General features: G+C 41.9%; 1 long non-coding RNA gene across 1 annotated transcript in view; it reads left to right on the forward strand.

Moving 5' to 3' along the window:
* The window catches only part of LOC137167241 (uncharacterized), a 28,897-nt gene that overhangs the window by 2,716 nt on the left and 13,121 nt on the right, over positions 1–13,060 (forward strand). The gene's annotated exons all lie outside the window — the stretch shown is intronic.

Genomic DNA, 13,060 nt, shown 5'->3' on the forward strand with positions numbered 1-13,060 from the left:
AATTAATAAAACCACATCTGCAAGTGGATTAGTGCCTGAAGTGCATCAGTTAATTCACATTAGTGTGAGTGTGGACGCAATGTGACTTAATTCGAATGAATTGGCCTCCAGACTGTATCCCATGATGCCCCATTTCAGTACCCTCCCCCAAAGCAGCCCCGGGAAGATTTAAATCTTCATTTCCTGCAGTGAATGGGTTTAAAACCCAAGCTGCGCTTACTTCTCCCCCCCCCCCCTCCCCACACACAACAAGCCCTTTGCAGTTTGTCTCTTTAAGGGTGTGAAAAATTTCACACACCCCTCTCCCTGTGGTGAATGCATTTTAACTGCCCAGCAAGCCCTTTGCAGTTTGTCCCTTTAAGATTTGTCCCTTTGAAAGTTAAGCCCTTGAAAATTTGTCCCTTTGAAAGATTTCACCATCCACCCCTCTCCCTGCGTTTTAAATGCCAGCAATGAAAGGAAATTCTTTGCTACATTTTTTTAGTGGCCAATTATAGAAATTGATACTGTCTTAAGAATTTATTCACAATGCTACATGTGGATACATTATATCATGCTTTCCATCAGTGAAATAGAAACATTTGTATCACTGTATTAATATACTAACTGACTCGGTTGTTATCTATCTTACATTCTACAGACACCTGTAGAATCAAAGTCAAAGGCAAGCAATATACAGAGGGTGGTGGGGGGGAGCATAAAAGGCAAACAGCATACAGTTCTAAAGTAATCCAGGATAAACTGGGATGTATTTGTCACGGTCAAAATGAGAGCATAGTTCAGCTGGCTCCAGCAATGGCGATCAGGGAAGTAAAAAACAGCATGAAAATCCTTTTCCTGTTTGTTTGGGGATGGGGGAAGAGGGAGGGGGAAGCAGCACTGCATCCTGGGATGATGACACTCATCACAACAGCCTCTATGGTTAGTTGCACTGTGAGATAGCTTCCTACATTGCACTGCTTTCTAATTTGAATTAAGGCTGGCTAGTGTGGACACAAGAAACCAGCACAAACACTGTAGTGTGGACAGTCTGCAGCACTTTCTATAAATCACTTTCTGTAATTCGAATTAAGCTAATTCAATTTAGTGCTGCAGTGTAGACATAGTTAGATGCAAGATAAAGTTCAGGATGGGTCAAGTTGTCATCCCTAATTACTTCATTAGACCCTGGGAACTGGTTCACTTCTATCAACTGTCAAGATGCTGTCACTGGTTGGCTGACTCCTGCAAATGAAGCAGGTCCAGTTCCACTGTGTTGGGCAGTTTCTGAACCCTTGTTCCCATTAAGAGAGCAGGGCAGCAGCTGGGGCTCTGAAGGATCAGGGAGAGACCTGGTGAGTCAAGACTGCCTGGAAGGAGGAAATTGGCCGGAGATTAGAACTGCCAGAGCCCAAAAGTATTTCCTGGGGTAAGACTGAAGGGCAGGAGAGAGGGGTTTGCTGTCTGAGCTCCCAAAGCCTACCAGCAGTGGCATATCTAAAAAATCCATAGAAATACTTATTAGGAAACAAGTGGTGGTGCTGGTTTTTAAATGTATTTAGCACAGGGTTTGAATGGTGTTGTAATAAGGGCCTGAGGCTACATATTGAGTATGTAGGGTGAAAAGACAATTCACTAAGTGAGGCAGGGGTTCTGTGGGGAAAATATTACATGACCATGTAATTACAGACTATATCCTAACGCATTTGCACAAGGGGCGGAGTGTGGGCAAATTAAGGGTGCACAGGGAACCTTAATTCTGCTCATTCCTAATTTGCTAATTGTGGATGGAATTAAGGGCTACTGTTGCTCTGTTCATTGTAAATTCTGTTAAATGGGTTAATGCTTTGGCTCAGAGTTCGTTAGCGCTCATCAAACCCTGCAAATCTACTACTTAGTGGTAATCAATTTGTGAGTACTTGTTTAATGAGGGATTGTGTCAGGTGAATGCATCAGGATTCACAGGGAAGAGTATTGAAAATCTCTTACAGGTGCTAACAAAGCTTTAATGTGTCTGAGCAGATCTGAAAGGCATATGTTTGTGTGTGAGGCTCACATGACTTATTTTTCCCTTCACATATAGCACAAATTTCACCCACAGAAAAGGAGGGCAGGACTCTGCTTACCTGAAAATATCTCCAGTTATACTGATTTTACTTCACATTTGTAAAAATACACATGGGTGCCCATTCATTGATTTGAGCAACCATTGCATACTTTAAAACACTCATATGCTCTGATCCTGACAGTTTTCCTATCTACTTAATGCACGTTGTTATGGGATACTTCACATGGGTGGACAGAGTTATAGGGGAAGCATAATACATTCAGTTAACATAACATAGTCATGTGATGTGTAACTAAATTACACAATATGGTATTAAGGACTACATGCCTGTATATCCATTATTTTCCTCAATTCCCAGCACCCTCCACAGAGAGCCTTGGGGGAGAAATATCTGTGTACATATTAATTAAAGGCTGCACAGATAGCACCCTTTTATATTAACTGACTTCTTCAAACAATGGAACAGTTTGGAGTAGAGATGGGTAGTGTTCATATTAGAGATACTAACCTCCTAATTTTCCTCTTTTCAGTTTAACTGGGGCCTATAATATGTCTCTTTAACCAGTGTTAAGCAGGATTCCATGGCCAGAAATGTTTGCCACTGTTGTAGTTGAATCTGCTGAAAAGACACTTAATTTGAGATAGTATTCTGCCATCACACTACTCCCAAATCCTACCACAACTAATTGGTGGATTACCAATCAATTTAGTGGATTAAGGAGGAAAACTGTATAATTCTTCCAGAAGGTGCTTTGCACATAATTTAGAAGGACAAGAGTTTTGCTGCCACTACTGCAGTAACACAAGCGGTAACTCAGCACAGTACGTTGGCTCATCCATATCCCCTGGTGATTTCAGTGATTTTCAGCCTGGCTAAAGAAGAACTGAGTAATGACTTCAGGAGTTGTCCTATTAACAGTATGTGCATGTGTGTTCTTTGGCATATTAACACCCTATATATTGAAGAAAATGTTCAGGTGTAAAGCCTCTTTTGCAACCTCTTACATTTATTTTTGTATGTAAAATAAACAGCCTAGATGAGCAAAGGAAGCACAAACTATGAATAACATCTAATCTGAGGCAATTCAGTCCAACTCCAGCAAAGGTAATTCTTCAGATTGCCCCCATATTTTATTTAAGGAACATAGCTACAGCATACACACTTAAAGGCAGTGGACTGTTTCCAGTTCAATATTGTATATAGGATCCATGCAGTTATTTCACCCACTCTACTGTCCTTTAACCCTCTTTGGTATAAAAGGTGTACTTTTGATCCAAAATCTATTGGATGATTCTATTATCACTTACAGTCACTCAACCCCTATGCTTTCAATTTCAGGGCTAGTTCTATTAAGCAATTTGGGAATGTGTTCTATTCACCTATTCATTCACCCAAGTCATAGCATGACTTGTTAGGCTACATGACTCTTTTTGTCCATATCTGCAATAAGAATGGATTTTTGAAGTCAATTTTCACTTGCTGTGCCGTGCTTACTAATAATTCTTTTTGCTGCCTCTTTGGCATTTTTCTTCTCTTCCTAGTCACTTTATCTTTACCATTCTGATAACCACTGCCTTATTTTTTGCTGTTTCCACTTTTCTAGCAATTTTCACAGCATAAACCTCATTCTTTATTATCCCCAATTTTTAATGTGCATATCCCCGTTGCCATTTGTCTTCATTGTCTTTCTCAGGCAGGACATCTTTTCCTATTTAAGCCCATCCATCCTTTCTGTAGGAAAAATAGGCCTTCATTAAAAGCCAGAGAGTGAATTATTTGTAAATGGCATCTATATACCTTCTCTTTTTGCAGCTTAGTACTTAGTTTGTAGTCAAAGTGTAGTCAAGCAACTGCCTATAATTTATCAACTGTTGGCTTATGCATTTCTCATTGATATGCACAGATTTCTCCAAACATGAAGAAACATTCAGTTTATGACAATAGTTTTTCTGGGCAGTTGCTGTTTGTGACAAGCTGTACTCCATGTACACCCCTATGGTGTGATTTGTGTGTCAGTCATGTTCACCCTTATAGTGTAACTGTGTATTGTTTAATGCCAAGTGTGTTATGTAAGGTGTTTTTGGAATGCTCATGACATACTGAACATTATTGTTATAGTAGCGTGTTTCCTGCAATGTCATACATACGTAGTTATGAAACTCGGTTATGTAATATTCCCAAGTATGTGTCTCACATAGCTTGAATAGATCTAGGCAAATACAAAGTTGAGAGAGGGGTCATACCTTGCAGAGGCATGCATACAGGAACAATGGACTGGTCTGAGCACCTGATAAGGTGATGCTCATTTGACTCAAATAGAGGAAATCATGCCCATTGGCAGACATGACTGATCACCTGACCCCAGGAGGTGATGAGGAAACATGTTCAAGGCCAGAGGCATTTTTGTCTCTGGAGCACTCCCTTGGAATCCATCTGTGACCTGTCCGTGCCATCTGAAAATGCCAAGATCAGGGCAGGCTGTGAAAGAAGAGCAGATTCTCCCAGCCCTGGTGGGTGACACTGAAGTCAGACTTCCCAACCAGCCACAAACAGTGCTTCTGATTCCCCACACTGGTTATCAAGAAGCCAAAACAAAAATATACACAGCCCCCTTTACTGCATTTCAGTCTCCGGCTCCCAATCAGCCACTAGGTCCAGTAACGAGATCAGTTATTTAAACTCTATGCTCTTTACCAAAAAGGTTTCTCCTGACCCCAAAGGGTCAGCCACAGTACCAGATCAATATAAGTTTGGATCTTACCCAAAATAAACTCAAGGTTTATTATAAAAAGAAAGAAACAAACTATAAGAGAAATATTAAAGGATTAAAGCAATCAGACAAATACAATTCATTTGAAAGTCCATATATATCAGGTTTCTGATAGAATTGTGGAGTTTGCAGGCTTATATAGTCCCTCTGGTATACATCCAGTACCTGGATGGGTCTCAGTCCTTTGTTTCACAGCTTCAGTTCAATTGTAGATGAGTTGATCCAGAGGTAGGCTGAAGACCGAAGACAAAATGAATGTGGTGCAGCTGCCTTTTATGTCCTTTGGCCTTTGCCATGCTGCTTGTGGAAATTTACAGGAATAAGATGGAGTCCAGGCTCACATGAGTGACTGGTGACTCATCAGGTATATCCCTGGCTTCTCCCCCTGGCCCATTGTACCTGTGAGTTTCCTTAATGGGAAGAAACTCACCCAGAAACTCAGTACAAATTGAAATATAAATACAAACATATCCATAAATTCCATCACACATATAACACATGAACATAAACAATATCAATTTACATAGCATGTTACAGCCTTTCTAATGGTACTTGACAAGGGCGTGGGATGACTGAGGAGTGGGTGGTTCACACTGTAAAGCAGAGTAGGTCAGGGTCCAGGAGTGAGGTATCAGGTTGACACAGCTACACACCAGTCCAAATTGCAGGGGGAATGTCACACTGTTATATTGATAAAACGTAGTATTTCTGTAGTCAGATTCTTTTTTTTTTCTGTAGCATTGGTTGGGTAATGGTGATTTATAGTAGTCATATAATTTTTGACTGGTTCTAAATACTCCTGCACAGTGGTAAGAATTCAAATCAAATTTTGTCTCTGAGCAACTCCAGCTGATGTGACTAGGAGTTAGTGTAACCAGAGTGGTGGAAAAAAGGCCTGGTCGTGCAATGGTAAATGTGATGACTTCCACAAGTACAAATTTTTGTCAGCACAAACACCTGGGGATTGAATCTACAGCTATTTGATGTATGGAACACTGACCAAACTCAAAGGAAACTCCATATTTGGAGTGACTAGAGAATCAAACTCCTGATCTTCTAGAGCTTTTTGTTACTTATTTTCATTATCTTCTGACTTAAGAATGTATATCAGAATGCGAGACACTTCATTCATAACAATCTAATATTCAAATTTTTAAAAAAAGTAAGCTATCAGGAATTTCATTCCATTCAGAATTTTATTTCTAAATCTTACACAGAAAAGGGAAAGCAAGTGCTTATTTTAATCTCTTTAGTATAGTATTGCAAAATTTGCTTAGTCTAATGTTGTAAAGTGAACTTCAACATAATAGCATGAAGGATATTAGACTCCTTTTCCCCCATAAATTTCTCTGTGCCATATGGTGAATAAACATTAAGAGTTTTTTAATGAGATGAGATTCTTTAGCAATTTAAGACTATAACATGGGAAATAAATAACTACCAATATGGAAATAAAGTGGATTTTATTGGTTTCTTTAGTTAACAAATATATGGGTAGAACTAAAAACTCTTACCTTTTTTTCTTCTATGGAGTTTCACACTTAAAAGGCTAACCTGTACTGAAAAAGACAAGACCAGAACCTCATGAATGTTCATAGGGTATGTCTACATGATGTGTTTAACCAGGAGCTTTTTTATGAGTGTCAGGTAGTTCGCAGCATGCCAGTTGCACCAATAGTAGGTACACAGTACACCTGCTCCATTTTCAATTTGCACTGTGTGAACACAAGCTAGCAGTTTGCTGGGAACTGAGGGTAGAGCATTCTCTTGGGGTGTCCATGGTCCAAGAATCCTGAGGTTGTTTATGCTGTGAGTTGTGGGAATCCAGACAGGTCCGTCTTCTTTTCTTTTAGTTTTTAGAAAAATCCCATGTTTCTGCTCTCTTTACCCCAATCTTCCTGTCTGGGCTGGATCATGTCACTTGAATTGCTGTCGGCCAGTGTAGGGCCCACCACTGTTCCATGTCACTATGGTGATAAGCATGAATTTGCTCAGGCTGCTAGGGATGTACTACAGCTCTCAGAGCTATAGAAATTCGGTATTTGACTTTGTTGGCCACACCACTGAGGAGAAGGAGAATATTCTGTGGCAATGGCAGCAGGTCCTATAGCAGCAGGAGGCTACTCTGTAGTAGTGGCTGCAGGAGAAGGCAGAAGAACAGGAGGATGCTTGGCAGCTGGAACAGAAGGACCAGTTCCTATATCACTGACACAACGTTAATGCTGTTTCTGGGCCCAGGAAACAGCATGGATTGGTGGGATACTCGTAGATCTTAAGGCCAGAAGGGACCATTATGATCATCTAAGCTGACCTCCTGCACAGCGCAGGCCACAGAACCTCACCCACCCACTCCTGTAATATACCCATAGCCTATGACTGAGTTGTGGGAGAGGATAATTCTGCAGTCCTGAGATGACAGCAGTGGTGAGAGAATTTGAGGATGGGGAGAGTAACCTTTTTGAGATCTGTACAGAACTGAGCCTGGAGCTTCAGTGACAGCATACCAACCTGTGGAGCCCCATGGAGAAATGAGTCTCCATTGCATCTAGAAGCTGGACACTCCAGAATGTTATCAATCTGTAGCCAACCAGTTCAGCATAGGGAAAATAACTCTTGGGGGCCATTGTCCTCAGGTCTATTATGCCATTGATAAGGTTCTGTCTAACCCAGGTTATGAAGCTGGGTAATGCTCAGGAGACAATTGATGGTTTTGGATGAATTGATGGTTTTCCCTAACTATGTGGGGGAAATTGATGGAACCCATGTGCCAGTTCTTTGCCTACCCCCATCAGGGCACAGAATTTAAAAGCAGAAAGGATTATTTCTCCATGGTGCTCCAAGGGCTGACTGACCACCCCACCATGGGAGGATTACAGATGATATGCAGGGTGGTCTGATGGGGTCTATTGACATTAATGGGGAAAGGACGGTTTGCCCCCGGGGAACTGTGGACATTAATGGTGTGGAGATTGGTCTGTTTATTCTGGGAGCTTATCCCTGATGCCTTGGCTAATAAAGCCATACACTGGCTACTTAGACAGAAGGAAGGAACATTTTAATTAGCACTGAGAAGTTGCGTACTAGTAGTTGTGTGCCTTTGGCCTACTGAAAGGCAGATGGTGTTTATTTATGGAATACACTGGAAGCAGAGGAAAAGAGTTCTAAGAACTATAACTGCATATTTTGCACAATATTTGTGACAGCAAGGGGTAGAGCCTTAGCAACGGTGGGAGGCTGAGGTGCAGAGACGTGGTCAGAGATTTGAACAGCTAGCAAGGTGTCCCAGAGAGAACAGAAACATCTAGAGGAAGGCTGTCAGGGATGCCTACTGTTCGTAGTTTGAATATCATGACTGAACAAGTTAGCTTATGAGAGAGATGTTCAGATGCTGACATTGCAAGCATTGGGGTATTATGTGCGGGTGGCTGAACTTCAAAATTTCTTATGTGCTTTTGTAAAACCCTATGAATTACTTCAGCTTTATTTTGCTGGATTTTCTGTTAGATACAATGAAATATGTGTAAAGGACTTGGAGACAATTCAGAGTTTTTGTGCAAAGGGAGATAGAAACCATGAAAACTATCTCTCTGGCATCGCCATAAGGTCCTGCCCAAACAACAGTGAAATGGGCAGGAAAAGAGAGACAGACCCCACAACTTTATTACATTCCCTCAAGTTTCAGATCAGTACCACAAGCCCCTCTCCTCTCCAATGTAACAGGAAAATGCACTGTTTATCCAACCACCAGATCAGATCCTTCTCCCACCCTTGTTTCCCCCTATCTTGTGCAGCATGGCTTGGTGTGGGGATAGGCCAGACACCAGGGCTGGAGTGGTTAAAATTTTGTTGTAATCTTCAAAAGGGAGAATGGTTGTTTGAGGAAAAAAGTTAATCACAGCAATCCTAAGTATTCCCTTCCTTTCCCTCACTCCTGGTCAAACTCCCCATGCCCACCGTTCTCCATGGTTCCCATTTGTAGGGTGCAGTAAGATTGGAGTGAGGAGGGGTAAAAGCACTGACTGTGTAATCTTCTAAGGGGAAAAAATTCAATTGTTACTAACTTTAAACAAACAACTATCATTTTTTTCTACAACTGTCCCATTCCCAAAAGGGACTTCTCTAAACCTATCCTCTCCTGTCCACATGCTGCCTGCATGCTGACTGAGAAATTTAAAGACACGGGTACAATGATTGTTTGTTGATTATCTGTTTTTTAGCTTCTGCCAAAGGTATAGTAGTGGTCAATCAGAAATCAATAAAATCACTGATCCTATAGCTGTGCCTTGCTGCGGGACCATGTAAGGGTTGAAGTAGAGATGGGGCTGGGCTTAAAATCAGGAATTTAGCACTAGAAGAAGGAGGGATATTGGCAGGGAATGTGGAGATCCATTGTAACTTACCAGTCTCAGGTTCTGGTTCCTTCCATGACTTGGGATCCCCTTTGGGTTCATTGGGGAGGCTTCCTCAACCAGCTTCTTTGGGAATAGGTCCAGAATCACATGCTCCTTGTCTTCTGAGTCTTCCTGGGCAATCCCCATAATCCCTGACCTCTCCTTGCCCTGGCTCTTATCAGCCTCCCATCAGACAATAAGTCGGGCAGGGTTGAGGAGGGGATCATGAACCACTTCAGGATATGTACTGGGAGCCCTTGACAACACTTGGTCCAGCTCCTCATAAAAGGGACATGTACAACAAGCCTGGAGTGACTGCAGTTGACTGAGACTCCAGTACAGGAGTACAAGATTCTTGATGCTTTCTGGCTCTGGGATGGAGATGGTGAATGCCCATTTGCTTCAACCTTTATGAATTTCCTGGTATAGGTGAATGTTCCTGCTGCTCCGGGAAAAGTCATAGAGGACAGTGTATTCTGACCACACATTGCTCAGCACCCATGTGTGGTTGGTAGGCCAAGCGGCTGCTCTCAGAGCTTTATCTATTGTCACTTGTACTGAACTGTAAAGAATACAATGGAAAACTGTTCAAGCGTAGCTCACTACTACCTGTGAAAATGAGGGGACAGGGCCTTTATAACTTGGGTAATAATTGGACAGAAAAAGTTCATTTCATTGTGAGAATAAAGGTGGAACTCAAAACCTGGTATGCACCCTTTATCCTCATCCATGCTGGCATGAGTATGGGTCGTGCCACAGCCTGAAGCATGTACTTACCCATACACCACAGGTGTGCTAGCTTACTCACCCTCTATTTGCTTTCAGACATATGCTTCTGGAGTTCAGATGTGGATAATAAGGGTCTTATGGCACAACCAAGCATATGGACACTGCATGGTCACTAGTGTAGATGTACCTATAGTTATTTTACTGATCAGATCTTTTTACTAAAATGAATACTCTGGTTGCAGTTCTTGTCTCCTTACATGCTTTCTGAACCCTGATTCTTGGAGTCCTCTTATTCATGGGCACCAGGTTTGTATAATTTTTGGTGATGCTCAGAACGGGTCCAAGTCCCACCCTCCACACCTTGTAAGCCCCTGGGGGGGGGAGGGGGCTGCCGGCTGGGCCCACATGGGAGAGGGGTGGGGTCAGGAGTTGGGGGTGGCTGCTGTGCTGCTTGGGAATCAGGGCCAGTGCCGGAGCGGCTCTTGGCCAGCTGCTGTGAGTGTGTCCAGGGGGGAGGGGAGCATAACAGTTTGGTCGCCTTGGGCACTGGGGGCCTCTGTGCTCTGCCCCTTCATGGCCGAGCACCACTGGAGGCTCCACAGCCGGCCCCCAGCAGCACAGAGGTATTGGTGGAGCCGGGCCCACATTCCTGAATATTGGTGGAGCAAGGGCACCACAGGCCCATGTAACTTGCTGCCTATGCTGTTATTTTAGGTTGCAGATGTCAACACAATATTTGAAAGGTGAAGGTTAACTTTTGAGCTTTGACAATCTTACTTTCTCTAATGCCCTTATAGTGGAACTGTGTCCTGAAATAGCGGATGTAAGTGTCTTTTGTTTCTTGAAATGATTACTCCCCAAGAAAATGATCATCTTTTTGATGTTACTCACAATTCTCCTAGATTAAGGTCATCGGTGCAAAAATGTGAGAATTCTCAAGAAGGACAGAGATATAAAATGAAAAACACCTGATTTATATATTCTATGTTAATCTTGCAAGTCAGTTTTCTGTGCAGGGGCTTTATGTGATGAATATCCTTTTTCAGGACAGACAGGCTATTTATACCAGTACCTATACTCCATATATTTCTACAAGTGTTGCACTGAAAGGAAAACAGGTTATTTTAAAAAAACATGCTCAAAAAGTAAAGTTTTAAAATCTTAACCTAATAGGTATCACAAGGCAGGACTCGTAAACAATTTATATTCAAGCTAACAAGTAAATGAAGAGAGATTCAAAGCATGTACTCACTGGCTTTTAACAAAATTAATTCACTTAGGAATCTAAGTGGCACTTTGGAAAATTGAACTTATGTTCCTAAATCATTTAAGGGTAAAATTTTCAAAATTACCTGTCCCTCCCCAGTGGAGTGTTTGTCACTTTTACATTATTATTGAAGGTTAACAGTGTTTTCAGACTGGAATACTACTATCCTGTTAGAAAATTGAGATGAAGTGAGAAGCATGACATTTATTCTGAACTGTAGATTCAAAGGGACTCCTTTTTTTCCTGTTAAGAATGCTCAGAACGTATATGCTTTGGGGGGGAGGAGGAGAGAATGAGAGTGTGAGTGTATGTAAATCAGAATTGGCTGCCAGAAGTCAGATGTTAAAAACAAGTAACTTCATCATCCCATCTTGTACATGATATGCTGTAGCGGCAAAGCATGTGATCAATGCATCTTCCATTCAAAATGTAAGAAGTGGTGCGGAAGACCACCCACCTCTTTGCTCCTCTAGGGTAGATGCATTAACATCTGTATTAGTTAATGGTGCATACTCAAAATTGGGTCGGGGTCACTGGAAAAGTAGCAGAAAATGGACTTGAACATAAGATGGGGAGTAACCTATATGTCAACCATAACATAAACACATCACGGGAAGAAAGATGTAAATTAAAACTGAGAGAGGCAGCATTAAATGTCGGCATTTTGGTGCTTCAGCTTGGTGAGTGCCTCCAAAGAAAGTGCCAGGCAAACACACAGTGCAGCCTAAAGGACAGGGGCTACATGACCAATAAAAATGTGGACTCTTGGTTTTAGTCACTGAACTCTGCTATGTTTGGGATATACAAATACAGTCTCTGTACGTAAGCCTGCATGACACTGTATGCTACATATACATTCTTGGTATTGTCATGTCATTCCTATTTCAATTGGCTCTTGCTATGTTGTCAATGGCTCTTGCGCCCTTCTGTCTCTGCTCTGAACATTAATGGCATCTAGCCACTTTGATTAATTATTTCCACTTGATATTTTGATATTCATCCTTCTCCATGTAGCATTCTAACAACTTTTTGTTTCCATAAAAGCACTGTTGCATTGAACTACTTACCAGAAGCTGCCCCAGTTACCATATTTTTCCTCTCACTTCTTCATTCTGAGGTGTGTTGGTGCTTTCTATGATGGCTATGGACTTTTTCACTGATTTTATAGCCACAAGGTGCTGGTCTATAAAGCCTGTTGGGTATTTCTTTGTGCATAACACTTACTGTGCTACTTACAGGGGATGATGGTACATTGTCTGAGGCTGTTTTTGTGGAGCTTTCATGGCAGGTAAAATTAGACAAAATTAGAAATAGAATTTAAATTAGATGAAGGTTTCTAACCATCAAGGGAGTAAAGTTCTGGAACATCCTTCCAAGGGGAGCAATGGGGGCAAGAAACCTAGCTGGCTTCAAGACTGAGCTTGATAAGTTTATGGAGGGGATGGTATGATGGGACAGCCTAATTTGGCAATTGACTGATCTTCGACTACTAGCAATAAATATGACTAATGGCCTGTGTGTTAGATGGGGTGGGTTCTGAGTTACTACAGAGAATTCTTTCCCAAGTGTCTGGCTGGTGAGTCTTGCCTACTTGCTCAGGATTTAGCTAATGGCCATATCTGGGGTTGGAAAGGAATTTTCCCCCAGGGCAGATTGGCAGAGGCCTGGGTTTTGGTTTTTTTTGCCTTCCTCTGCAACATGGGGCACGGGTCACTTGCTTGTGGATTCTCTGTACCTTAAAGTCTTTAAACCATGATTTGGGGACTTCAATAACTCAGTCATAGGCTAGGGATCTATTACAAGAGTGGGTGTGTGAGGTTCTGTGGCCTGCGTTATGGAGGCAGTCAGTCTAGAG

The sequence above is a fragment of the Emydura macquarii genome, unplaced genomic scaffold (assembly GCF_026122565.2).
Source record: "Emydura macquarii macquarii isolate MOO-44397 ecotype Brisbane River unplaced genomic scaffold, CSIRO-AGI_Emac_v2 contig_320, whole genome shotgun sequence".
NCBI classification, from domain to species: Eukaryota; Metazoa; Chordata; order Testudines; family Chelidae; genus Emydura; species Emydura macquarii.